Raw genomic sequence first — 12,534 nt, 5'->3', positions numbered from 1 at the left:
TGAGGTGTTTGGATCACAAAGAAGAACGTTTGTGAGACGCAGAACAAATGAAAAGATGCTGGAAGAATGCCTGACGCCATCTGTTAAGCATGGTGGAGGTAATGCGATGGTCTGGGGTTGCTTTGGTGCTGGTAAGGTGGGAGATTTGTACAGGGTAAAGGGATTCTGAATAAGGAAGGCTATCACTTTTGCAACGCCATGCCATACCCAGTGGACAGCGCTTGGTTGGAGCCAATTTCATCCTACAACAGGACAATGACCCTAAACACACCTCCAAATTGTGCAAGAACTATTTACAGCAGAAGCAGGCAGCCGGTATTCTATCATAGGTAATGGAGTGGCCAGCGCAGTCACCAGATCTGAACCCCATTGAGCTGTTGTGGGAGCAGCTTGACCGTATGGTACGCCAGAAGTGCCCATCCAACCAATCCAACTTGTAGGAGCTGCTTCTAGAAGTGTGGGGTGTAATTTCTCCAAAGTTTGATGTAAAAGCAATGTAATTTCAAATACAAATCATTATTTCTAACCTTGTCAATGTCTTGACTCTATTTTCTATTCTATTTTCTATTTCACAATGTATGGTGGTGAATAAGTGTGACTTTTCATGGAAAACACAAAATTGTATGGGTGACCCCCAAACTTTTGAACGGTAGTGTATGTCTGATTATGTGGAGGTTTTCTCTTGTTAGATTTCATTTGAATCCAATAAATATAAGTAAAGGAACAAGCAGATAAAACAACAGCTCAATATGAAAAGAGTACCTAGACTGAGAACCTAGGTACCTAGAGCCTGAAAGGTACTATATACTAATCTGACTCCAACTAACTTAGAGTAGAAAAAACTGTCTTATGTTTAGAAAATTGCCCTTGCCAGCCCTAATTCATCGCCATTTCTATAAGTTGTATTTACTCTTGCTTTTTTTTATTAATTGCATGTCTTGTATTTTTTTTTTAAATAAAGTTTTCATGATTTTATAACCATGGGTGATAGCTAGATCGTCCAGGCAGCCCATAGCAGATTGTTGCTATATTAATTGTTTGTCTTTTAACATGTTGAAAGACAAACCATTGCAACGATCAGCCAACTTCGTTCATGTTGGTTGATCGTTGCCTTTTATTACACAAGACGATTATCGTCCGTATACGGCCGATAATCGTTTCTTGTAATAGGGCCTTAATAGCTGCAATTTTTCTAATTAGTTTTAGCTACCAATATTTCTCATTGTGCTTGGTGAATGTATCAAAAATCGCACACATCCTGAAAAAATTTTGATTGATAAAATTGTCTACTGCATTTTTTTTTCTAACAAATAAGTGAAATGTATTTATCGGATCTAGAGCAGACCAAGCCTTGCGCCAGCAGATGTGATTTTAACATTTTTTTCACACATAAGTAAGGCACACTGAATATTTAGTCCAATACTACAAATTGATGAATTCTAAAATTATTGCTACAAATTAATATTCCACCAGTGAAAACTCATTGGTAAATACCACAACCTCTGAAAAATTGGTGCAAACACCGAAGTCACCTCTAAATACCCTCTATTGTGCCATTAGGCTAATAGCGGTTATCGAAGAATAGAGTTGACTCAGGAAGAAAAACATCCCATAAATCACAGCTGACAGAGTGGAAGGAGGTGAGCAGAGCATTCCCCTCATGAATACAACACACTCATATGTGTAAGTCTGCTGAACTCTTTGAATGCTGCCATTAACCAAGTGCCATTTGGGCTATCAGACCAGACTTGTCCCTGGGTAGCGTAATATACTGACAGAGCCACTTATATCTGGTATGTGAAGACACCATACTAGATCACATGGAGTGCATTGAGGTTATGTTCCCACTTTTGGGAACATATTGGGCAAACGCAGCTCGTAACGTAGACCCCCCTAATAATGATCATGATCTGTGGAGTTGTAAGGAAGAAAAAACAGCTCCTAGGCTAGGTTGACACTATGTAAAACCGACGGCCATCATTACGCAAATAACGTCCATCATTGCGCAAATAACATTTAATATTTCTTAAATAACGGATGTTATTTGCACAATGACGGCCATTTGTACATAATGTGAACCAAACTCCATGGTGAAAATCCTTCAACTACTTTGAAGGAAACACATGATGCATGTGCTTCTCTGTTAGTTATCCCCTAATGCTACCAGCACTGTATATGTATGCTCTAAATGTAATACATAGACACTTTATATATACAACCTTTATTTTTGCTGAGTTCTTGTAAATATAGGACTGGCTAATTGGACAATTACGGTGACATTAATGTTCTTGTTGGGCCGGTCTTCCTTATTAGAGTCAATTATAACAGACTGTATATTACACTGCTGATGGCTGATCCGTCCACTTTAGGCAGAATTTAGTTTGATCTGAGTTTCTCCTTAATTAGAATTCTATGTTATTTTAACTGACACTTAAACATGACGTTTTCTACCGCTTCGAATGTTCCTCCACTATGAGTACTGTTCTATTAGATCGCTTAGGAGTTTCTTGTATCAACAATTTATTCATGTGAATTCTCTTTGAAAGTGTGAAAAGAGAAGAGCTCTTGGTTTATCTTTATACAGGTTGGTGCTGAAATCTGATACAGATTTCCATTTTCTCTACACATTGAGATAGTCAAATTATAACAATTGATCTGCCTAATGCCACCATTAGGGGGAGCTCAGGAGCCTAAACCAAACAAATAGGAACTATATAGATCCATTATATCACTACTGATACAAATAGAACACTCTGTTCAGATAATTATTAGATTTCACCTTCATCATCAGATGTGCAAAAGAACATTTCAATGATTTATTTGTTTTTCTGCCTCTTTAACTCTTCTTGTGAACAACCAGCTTGTTTGTGAATGGTATCGGTATTGCTAGGCTAAAATTAGACTGATTCCTGGAGATTCACTCTACTATCTCTATATTACTGTACATTAGAGTAGACTGAATCCACATACTGATAGAAACTAATGAGCTGTCTCCATAAGCACAAACAACTGTACATATACTGTATATCCTATATTTACATTTATCCAGCTCATAAAAATGTATGTAATTGCAGCCAACTTAATACAGTCTTTGACCAATTTGACCTAATCAATTAGCAAAAAAACAATTCACTGAATTTGAATGTAAATGTAAATAATGTCAGTGCATTGTATTTGTTTATTGTTTACATTGCTTGTGTGTTATCTTGGCAGCAACATGCAAAACTGGTGCTGAAATTACATTTGTTTACGCAACTTCGAGAGTAGGAAGGAGGCAGATCATCTAAAGATGACACAAGACATGGCATGGGAGCAGGGTAAGATGGACAACACAGAGGGGGGGCCATCTATAAGGGGGAAACACAGGGGGGGCATCTATAAGGGGGACAACACAGAGGGGGCATCTATAAGGGGGCAACGCAGAGGGGTGACATCTTTAAGGGGGCAACACAGGGGGGCCTTCTGTAAGGGGGACAACACAGTGGGGGGGCCTTATATAAGGGGGACAACATGGGGGCTTTCTGTAAGGGGGCAACACAAAGAGAGGCCTTCTATAAGGGGAAAACACAGAACCCACAGAAACCTGGAGCCAGCCATGCATGGGAGATTCTATAAGACAACTATAGACCACACAGGATGCAAGAAATTTGTAGTCACCCATTGCATGGATCACTGTTGCATTGCTCTCTGTACTCTCAAACAGAAATCTTGAAGCTGCTAGAAGGCTTTGGAGACGTTGTAGATGTCTTCATTTGGCATTAAGAAGGTGGTGTGCCACAGAAGGCAAAGCTGCTGGGCTGATATCAGGACTTGGTGAAGGGATTTCTGGGATACCAAAGCTACAAGAGGTATATAGTGTACAGTAATTTAGACTTCAACACTGTAGTACATACAATAAGAGTCCGGGGCTATGATCTAGATCTCCAGAGCTGCAGCAGCTCAACAATCTCCAAACTGTGGGGTCAACTTAGGAAACCCACGCAGACTGAGATGTACAGTACCTATTGTCCTGCTGTACTCTACATCCTTGTTTGCATTGGCTCCCTTCAAAGTGGACATAGTAGCTGTGAGGCTGTTGAAAGGCGCCATCTTGTTTAATACAACGCACAGATATATATAAGTCTGTTGAACGCTTTGAACCCTGCTATTAGCCAAGTGCCATTTGGGCTATTAGATCAAATTTGTCCCTGGGCAGCATAATACTGTACACTGACAGATTCACTTGTATTTGGTGTCATATGAAGACATTATTTAAGGATACATGCGCTGTCTTTAAAGTGACTGTACCACCAGGCCCAGGCTGAAGCACTGGAGGCGGGCCGACCCACCCTTAGTGGGAAGAAACTCCAGCCCCTCCATGAATCAATTGAACCCTATCATAGAGGGGCGGAGGTTTTCTCCCACTAAGGGTGGGTCGGCCCGCCTCCAATGCTTTAGCCTGGGCCTGGTGGTACAGTCACTTTAAAGTGTGGAGTTGTAAGAGAGAAAAAAGATGCAAATTCTTCAACAACTTTTGCCAGGATTCTGTAGTGTGGACATATCCTAAGGACGCAAATGATGCATGTGCTTCTCTGTTAGTTGAGCCCTAATGCTACCAGCTCTGTATATGTATGATCTGAATGTTATACATAGACACTTTATATATATACAACCTTTATTTTTGCTGAGTGCTTGTAAATATAAGACTGGCTAATTGGACAATTACGGTGACATGAATGTCCTTGTTGGGCCGGTATTCCTTATTAGAGTCAATTACAACAGACTGTATATTACACTGCTGATGGCTGATCTGTCCACTTTAGGCAGAATTTAGTTTGATCTGAATTTCTCCTTAATTAGAATACTATGTTATTTTAACTATAGAGAACATGACATTTCTTACCGTTTCGCATGTTTCCGCACTATGAGTACCGTTCTATTATGAGTTTCTTGTATCAACAATTTATTCATGTGAATTCTCTTTGAAAGTGTGTAAAGAGAAGAGCTCTTGGTTTATCCTTATACAGGTTGGTGCTTTGATTTTATGATACAAGTTTCCATTTTCTCTGTACATTGAAAGGGTTAAATTATGACAATTTATCTGCACTCTTTTTTTGCGCAAATTTGCAAAAAAAAAAATTACCAAATTTGAACTCAAATGTAAACAGTTAGTTCAATGTATTTGTTTATTGTTTACATTGCTTGTGTGTTATCTTGGCAGCAACAGGCATAACCACTACTTAAATTACATTTGTTTCCACTGAACTGCAGCTTTGGGGGATGAAACCAGGCAGATAATCTACAGATGACACAAGACATGGCATGGGAGATTCTAAGAGACAACTACAACCCACACCGGATGCAAGAATCCTGCCGTCACCCAATGCATGAATCACCAATGCATTGCTCTCTGTGCTCTTAAACAGAAATCTTGAAGCTGCTAAAAGGCTTTGGGGATATTGTAGATGTCTTTATTTGGCATTAAGAAGGTGGTGGGCTGCTATCTGGACTTGGTGAATGGATTTCTGGGATATCAGGGCTGCAAAAGGTATATACTGTACAGTAATTCAGACTCCAACACTGTAGTGTAGTATACAATAAGAGTCAGGAGATACGATCTAAATTTCCAGAGCTTCAGCTGCTCAACAGCCTCCAAACTGTGCGGTGAACTTATGTAACCCATGCAGAGACACCATCTTGAGCCAGATTGTGAAGTCTTCTTTAGTCTTGGTGGAAGAGCAGCCATGTTGTAGTGCTGCCATTAAGAAGTTGAGAGGTGCTACATGTGTAAGTAGCCTCATAAGCTTGCTATTTAGCCTCATTTCCTCTAACCATTAAAAGGTATCAGATCAGCAAGACTCCTATTGTGTTACCTTAACTAAAAACAATAAAGCTTTACTAACTGGTCAACGTTGTTTATTTTGCCTCTGGCATGTATATTGTAGCAGCTAGAGATGAGCAAATCGCTCATCTAAACGAAGTGAAGCGCTTCGTTTGGTCTGTGCTCCGCTCATTAAGCCACCAACCTTTCAGCGCTGCTCCGCTCCCTTCTACTCCACCCCAGATGCCGGGGAAAAGCTGGATCCAATCCTGGGAAATTGGGAGAAGTTTTCCAGGATTGGATCCCGGTTTTCCCGGCATCCTGGGAGGAGCGACAGGGAGCCGAGGAACACTGAAAGGCCGGCGACTTATTGAGCAGAGCACAGATCAAAGTGCTTCACTTCATTTAGATGAGCGATTCACTCATCTTTAGCAGCAGCAGATCTTATATCTCTAGATTTCAGGTACGCCTTTCTCCAGAGTTTCCCTTTATCATACCAGACATTCTTTTTAACTCTCCCCACATTATCATGACTTTTTGGAACCATAAGGTTAATGTCATTGTGGCATCTAATAAGAGATCTCCTGGCAAAGGATTATCGTGAAGCATGCAGCATACAGGTTGATAATGTCAGCTGCAATTCTGTACCAGGAAAATAAGGAATTCTGTCAGTACTGTGGAAGCATAAACATAAGAATGAAAAATGTCATGTCAACTTGTCAATGAAAAGCTGTTGAAAGTGAACAGATACATTGCTTATTAATGTAGCGGCAGCGGGTTGGAGAGGTGTCAGCAGCAAATAGAACGCTCATGATTCTATTCAGCTAATTATTTGATGGCCCCTTCATTCCCAGACTTGCTAAAAGAACATTTCAATGATTTCTTTGTTTTTCTGCCTTTTTAACTTTTCTTGTGAACAACCAGCTTGTTTGTGAATGGTGTCTGCATTACTAGGCTAAAATTAGACAGATTTCTGGAGATTTAGACTACTGTATCTATATTACTGTACATTAGAGCAAAGCCAATCCACAAGCCGATAGAAATGAATGAGCAGTCACCATAAGTGCTAAACAACTGGGCGTATAATATATATATATATATATATATACAGTATATATAATATATATACACACACACACACACATTTCTCTAGCTAATGTATGTTTGCCCAACCTCTAGATAAGCCTAGTGACAACCACTGTGCCCACCATAACAGCCACAGCAAAGGTTGTCACTAGTGATGAGCGAGCATGCTCATTCTAGCTTGGTACTCGTTCGAATATTAAGGTACTCGTTACTCAGATGAGCATCTCGCGATACTCGAGAAAATCTCATCATTTCTCAGCCCATTAACATGCAGGAGACTCTTTGGTACATCCTGCGATCACGTGGAACCCATAAATGTCGCTAGCAGCGATTGGTTGGCCAGATCAGATGACCCTGCCATATAAACGCGCAGCCGGCAGTGCTCGGCTCACATGTATGCTGAAAGAGATTAGGGACAGAGCTGCTGCTGGTCAGGGAGAGTGTCAGTGTAGGATTTAGTGTTCCAGTAGGCAGGGTATATACTAGCAATACAAACAGCCCTTTTCAGGGCTTAAAAGCGTTTTTTAATAGTATTACTACAGACTGCTGGCTGGGACTTGCAGTGCTGCTACCACGATTTCACCAGCACACTGTGGTGATCGGCTGTTGGCAGAAAGGGGACATTACTAAGGTCACATTAGGTGTTGCATACAGACCCCTAAGAAGTGCTCAATGTACTCTTTTTTGATTTTGTGGCTGGTGGTGCTGCTGTACTACATTGTATTGCTGGGATTTGTAGTACACCTGCATAGAACTTCACTGCTCATTGTAAGGGGGTGTAACAGAGTGTGTATAGGTGCAGCCACTACTGGATTGTATCCCACAGCCCCCCAAAACAAGTGGGACCACAAGTATTTTTCCTGATTTCTGTATTTCATACTCATGGCCTAAGTTCACAAAACTAGTGGCAGCCACTACCGGATTGTATCCCATAGCCCCCCAAAATTAGTGGCCTAGCCAGTTAGCTGTCAGCACCTAGGTTTGTGTCCACTAAAAATCCCAGCCCCTGGACTCACTCAAATTTTTGGGGAGGCTCACTTGCTTCCTCAATTACTTTTAATGCTTCTCTGTGTGCTCAATGCCATGCTGTGTCTGGCCTAATTTTTGGGAGGCTCACTTGCTTCCTCTCTCCCTTTTAATGGTTCTCTGTGTGCTCACTGCCATGCTGTGTCTGGTATAATTTTTGGAAGGCTCACTGGCTACCGCTTCTACCTTGTTCACTCTGTCCTCAGCACCATGCTGTGTCAGGCTAAATTTTAGGGTGGTTCATCATATGCTACCTCTGTTTTAATAGTTTCCCGTGTTCTCACTGCCATGCTGTGTCAGGTTGAGTTTTTGGGTGGTCGGTATGCCTACCTCTGTTTTAACCAGGCTGTTGCACGGAATTAGGCATAATGGTGCTATTAGGCAGCCTCAAAGGCATGCATACATGCTGCCCCTGCTGTTTCCTGTCCATTTCCATTGTGTTTCCATCAATTTCTGAGGTTGACAGCTTTTCACACGACCTTCCCTCTACCGAAGTTGAGTCTCCAGCAAAAATGCTCGAGTCTCCCATTGACTTCAATAGGGTTCGTTACTCTAAACAAGCACCCAAGCATCGGGAAATACTTGTCTCGAGTAACAAGCACCAGAACATTTTAGTACTCGCTCATCACTATTTGTCACCTTGTAAAGTAAGTCTCATACCAATGCAATAGTTCTTTATATTTCCTTGAAATAATTTGTATTCTGGACAATTCTAATGAGAAATTTGAAATAACTTAAATTCTGAGAATTCTGGACAGTTCCAATAAGAGGTTTGACTACTTGTCAATTTTAGGGAAATCTGGGAATACATCAACTAAATTTTTTTAGATATTTTTTTAATAAGGGGATCTCAAGTTATAGAGTAAGTTTCATCCATTAGCCAGAGTTTGGCACAAGCATATAAACTGAAAGGGGTAGTGTGGTGTGAAGCATTATTTCACTAAATAACACATTACAAAGTTATACAACATTGAAATGTGTGTTATTTAAGTGAATGGCCCCCTTCCCCATGCCCAACTCCCCCCCCCCCCCCCCCCCCCCGCTAGACCTGAAAGTGTGATGCTGTACACTTACGGAAGCACTGTTATGCTCAGCCAATCGCAGCTTAGCAGCTGATGACGCACTGGAGGGAGGCCAAGATGGCGGCCGGGGTCAGCAGTGATTTCGTAAGTATACAGCATTACACTTCCCGGTCTAGCGTGAGGGGGAAACATGGGGAAGGGGGGCCATTCTCTTAAATAACATACATTACAATGTTGTATAACTTTGTAATGTGTGTTATTTAGTGAAATAGTGCTTTACACCGCACTACCCCTTTAATTTAAGGCTACTGTAGCCTTTACTGATTCAATAATATTTCAGAGCTCATAGAAGTAAGAACCTGCATTCACTGTAATATATAAATTCCTATAAATAGACTCTGTATGAAGGTAAAGTGCTGCTGAACTATATAATTTGAACTCTGCATGAGTTGGGATATCTGTGTAATACACAGACCATTGGTTTCTAAGAAAACGTAGTAACACATAAATGGGCACTAACCTTTCAGAAAAAGTTTCAGGATAAGTTGCCATGTATACCTACCTGAAATGTGGTCATATTTTTGTCAATAATACAACTTGCATATAGTATTTTCTAATTTTCAGTTGCCCTAAGGAGACCCAAAAGGTTCGCTCCTGCTGCCCAATATCTCTATAGCACACCCTAAGAAGCTGCAGCAGCATAGAGGACATTATGGAGTAGCGCTGAGCAGTGTATACAACATTGGAGTTATAAACATCCAGATACTGCAGCCTCTCTTTGTGTGTGTCTCTCTTTCTATGTCTTACTCTGCAGCCAACTCCTCTTCCCCTTAGCTCTGTAGACCTCTTTGGGCAATAGGTTAACAGCCGTGTCATCTGTTAAGTGAATTATGACTTTAGAAAGGGAGAAAGCCCAACAAGTGGAGAAAGAGGCATTTTTCTCTGATAAGATATATTACAAATTTTCTTATATTTGTTTGTACAATTGCTTTATGCAATGTTTGTTAATATGTTAGTGACCATTACATTTTACCTATATAAGATGCTGCAGGACAGGCGAATGCTTGTTGTCAGATTGCTTGGGGTCATGGCAGTGGGACACTCTGCGACTTGTTACTTCCATGGACAGCAGTTTTGTCTATATAAGCAAAGTATGCAACCTCATACACAGCTGTATATTAAATAGAGCAATGTCAATTTTCCTTAATCACTTGGAAAATAATAAATATAGCATTTCCGTTGCTAGAAATGCAAAAGATATCGGATGCTAAGGTCATTGGGTGACTTCTAATAGCTTTTCCTTCACCGAGCTTTCTGAATTCAGCTAAGTTTAATCCGCTCATAACATACAATATAATGACCTTCCTTAAATAATAGGTACGACCTTAGCTATTTTTCAGAATTATCCTCAGCAGAGTATTTCCACTGAAAACGAGCAACAATATAAACTTGCATCATTCCCATATTCAATTTAGTGTTAATTTGCCTGTATTATACACACTGGAGCCTATCGACATTGTAAATTAGAAGGGGCAAATCCCTGGGTCTAAATTATGTCTTGTAGAAGAAGTTAATTAACTGATTCCAATTTCTTGAAGCCTATAACGGCATTAATTCTGCAGCGCTCTGGTAATATTATGAATGTAGGATACGCTGTGGTCTGGGTAGACATGCAAATATCCCATAGATGATAAATATGTTTAATAGGTGAATTATGGGATTTACATGGCATATAATCATTGATAGAGATAACTAAGTGTGTAAAAAACCAGACTGCTGGTGCTGCAGTTACAAGCAAGGGTCAGGTCTGCCCGCTCTGGTATGGAGAAGGTGTTGAGGCCTAGTGGTACAGAGTAAGGGTGGGTTCATACTGAGGAATTCTCACGGATAATATCCGCGGAATTCCGCTGTCTGTCCGCGCGCACGGCTTAACTTAACATGTGACTTCTTTCGGCGGATAGCGGAATACGCCGGCCCATAGAATGGTGTCTATGGAGCCGGCGGACAGGTGCGCGGCCGTGCGCGGACAGACGACGGAATTCCGCGGAGTTTATCCGTGAGAATTCCTCAGTATGAATCCACCCTAAGGCCAGGTTCAGACTATGTAAGTATGCGGCTGTATTTGCGGCTGTAATTGTGCGGCGGTATTTTTGGTGGTTCATGCGTACGCTGGAAAGTATAGGATATACGGCTGCACAGTGCACACTATGTATGAATCTACGGCCCGATCGTAAACGGACCCGTAAAAAATGAACAAGACCATTGTTTGCGGCTGGAAACGCGGCCGTGGATTGACAGGCGGTCCGTACGGAGTACTTCAAAAATAGCCGGCAATGATGCCGAATGCCGATGCCTCTAATAGTTAATATATTAAATTAATAAAACACATTTTCTTTGTAATAAAGTCCCTTTCGTTGTTCAATAATTTAATTCTAACGAATCCATCATTGTGCAATTAAATATACTGTTAAAATAAATAAATATATATATAAATAAATGTATATTTATATATATATTTATTTTTTGACAGTATATTTAATTGCACAATGATGAATTCGTTAGAATTAAATTATTGAACAACGAAACTGAATTTATTTCATCGAAAATGTGTTTTATTAATTAAATATTAATTAGTACAGGAAGCTCCATAAGCCGTTAATTCATATTGCCGGCAAAAGAGCATTCTGTACTAATCATCACTTTACTTTAATGAAAACATCAAATGTTTCTTCTAATTATGTTATCACAATAGCATTATTAGAAGAAACATTTAGAATTATATGTGCGCTCAGCTGATTGGCTGATCGGCTGAGCGCACATATAAAAAGCCGGTCCACAGTACAGTGACTTCATTGTGCTGCGGACCAGCGAAGAGGACACATCGGGGTGAGTATAGAGCTCTCCCCACCCCCTCCCCAGCACTGCACCCCTCCCAGCAAGGAAGGGGGGGTCAGTTAACCCCTTCCTTGCTGGGATGGGTGCAGTCTGACATCACTCTGGCCCCCAAGGGGTTAAGGGGGATGCAATACATCCTCCCTTAACCCCTTGGGGGCCAGACTGTAAGCAGCGATCTGTAAAGATGCTGCATACTGTAAGGAGCACAACACCGCTCACAATGATGGGTGTTGTGCTCCTGTTTGTGTGTTTTTTGTGTGTTTCTCCCTTTTTGATTTTCAGATATCGGTATCCTGGGGATTTCGTCGGATTCCGTGGACTACGTCGATGACCAGCGTTTTTTTTTTTTTTTTTTTTTTTTAATAAAATGGTCAATGAGGGGTGTGGGGGTGTTTTTATTTGAATTACTTAAATAATTTTAAAAAAACGCATAGGGTCCCCCCTATTTTTATAACCAGCCGGGTTAAAAACCAAACGACAGCAGCCTGGTAACACCAGGGTGGGAAGAGCCATTGGTTTAGGCCCTCCCCAGCCTAAATCTTACCAGCCTGCTGCCGCCCGGTCCAGGAGCGCCAATTTTGAAGCTCCGGAACCACTGGCACCCGGCTCTTACCAGTACCCCTGGTGGCATTGGGTACTGGGGTAATAATAGGGGGTTAGTGTTAGCCATTTTATACCGGCTAACACTAGGCCCCAACTTAGTAA

Source organism: Dendropsophus ebraccatus, chromosome 10 (assembly GCF_027789765.1).
Source record: "Dendropsophus ebraccatus isolate aDenEbr1 chromosome 10, aDenEbr1.pat, whole genome shotgun sequence".
NCBI lineage: Eukaryota > Metazoa > Chordata > Amphibia > Anura > Hylidae > Dendropsophus > Dendropsophus ebraccatus.
This window is presented reverse-complemented; position numbering follows the sequence as displayed.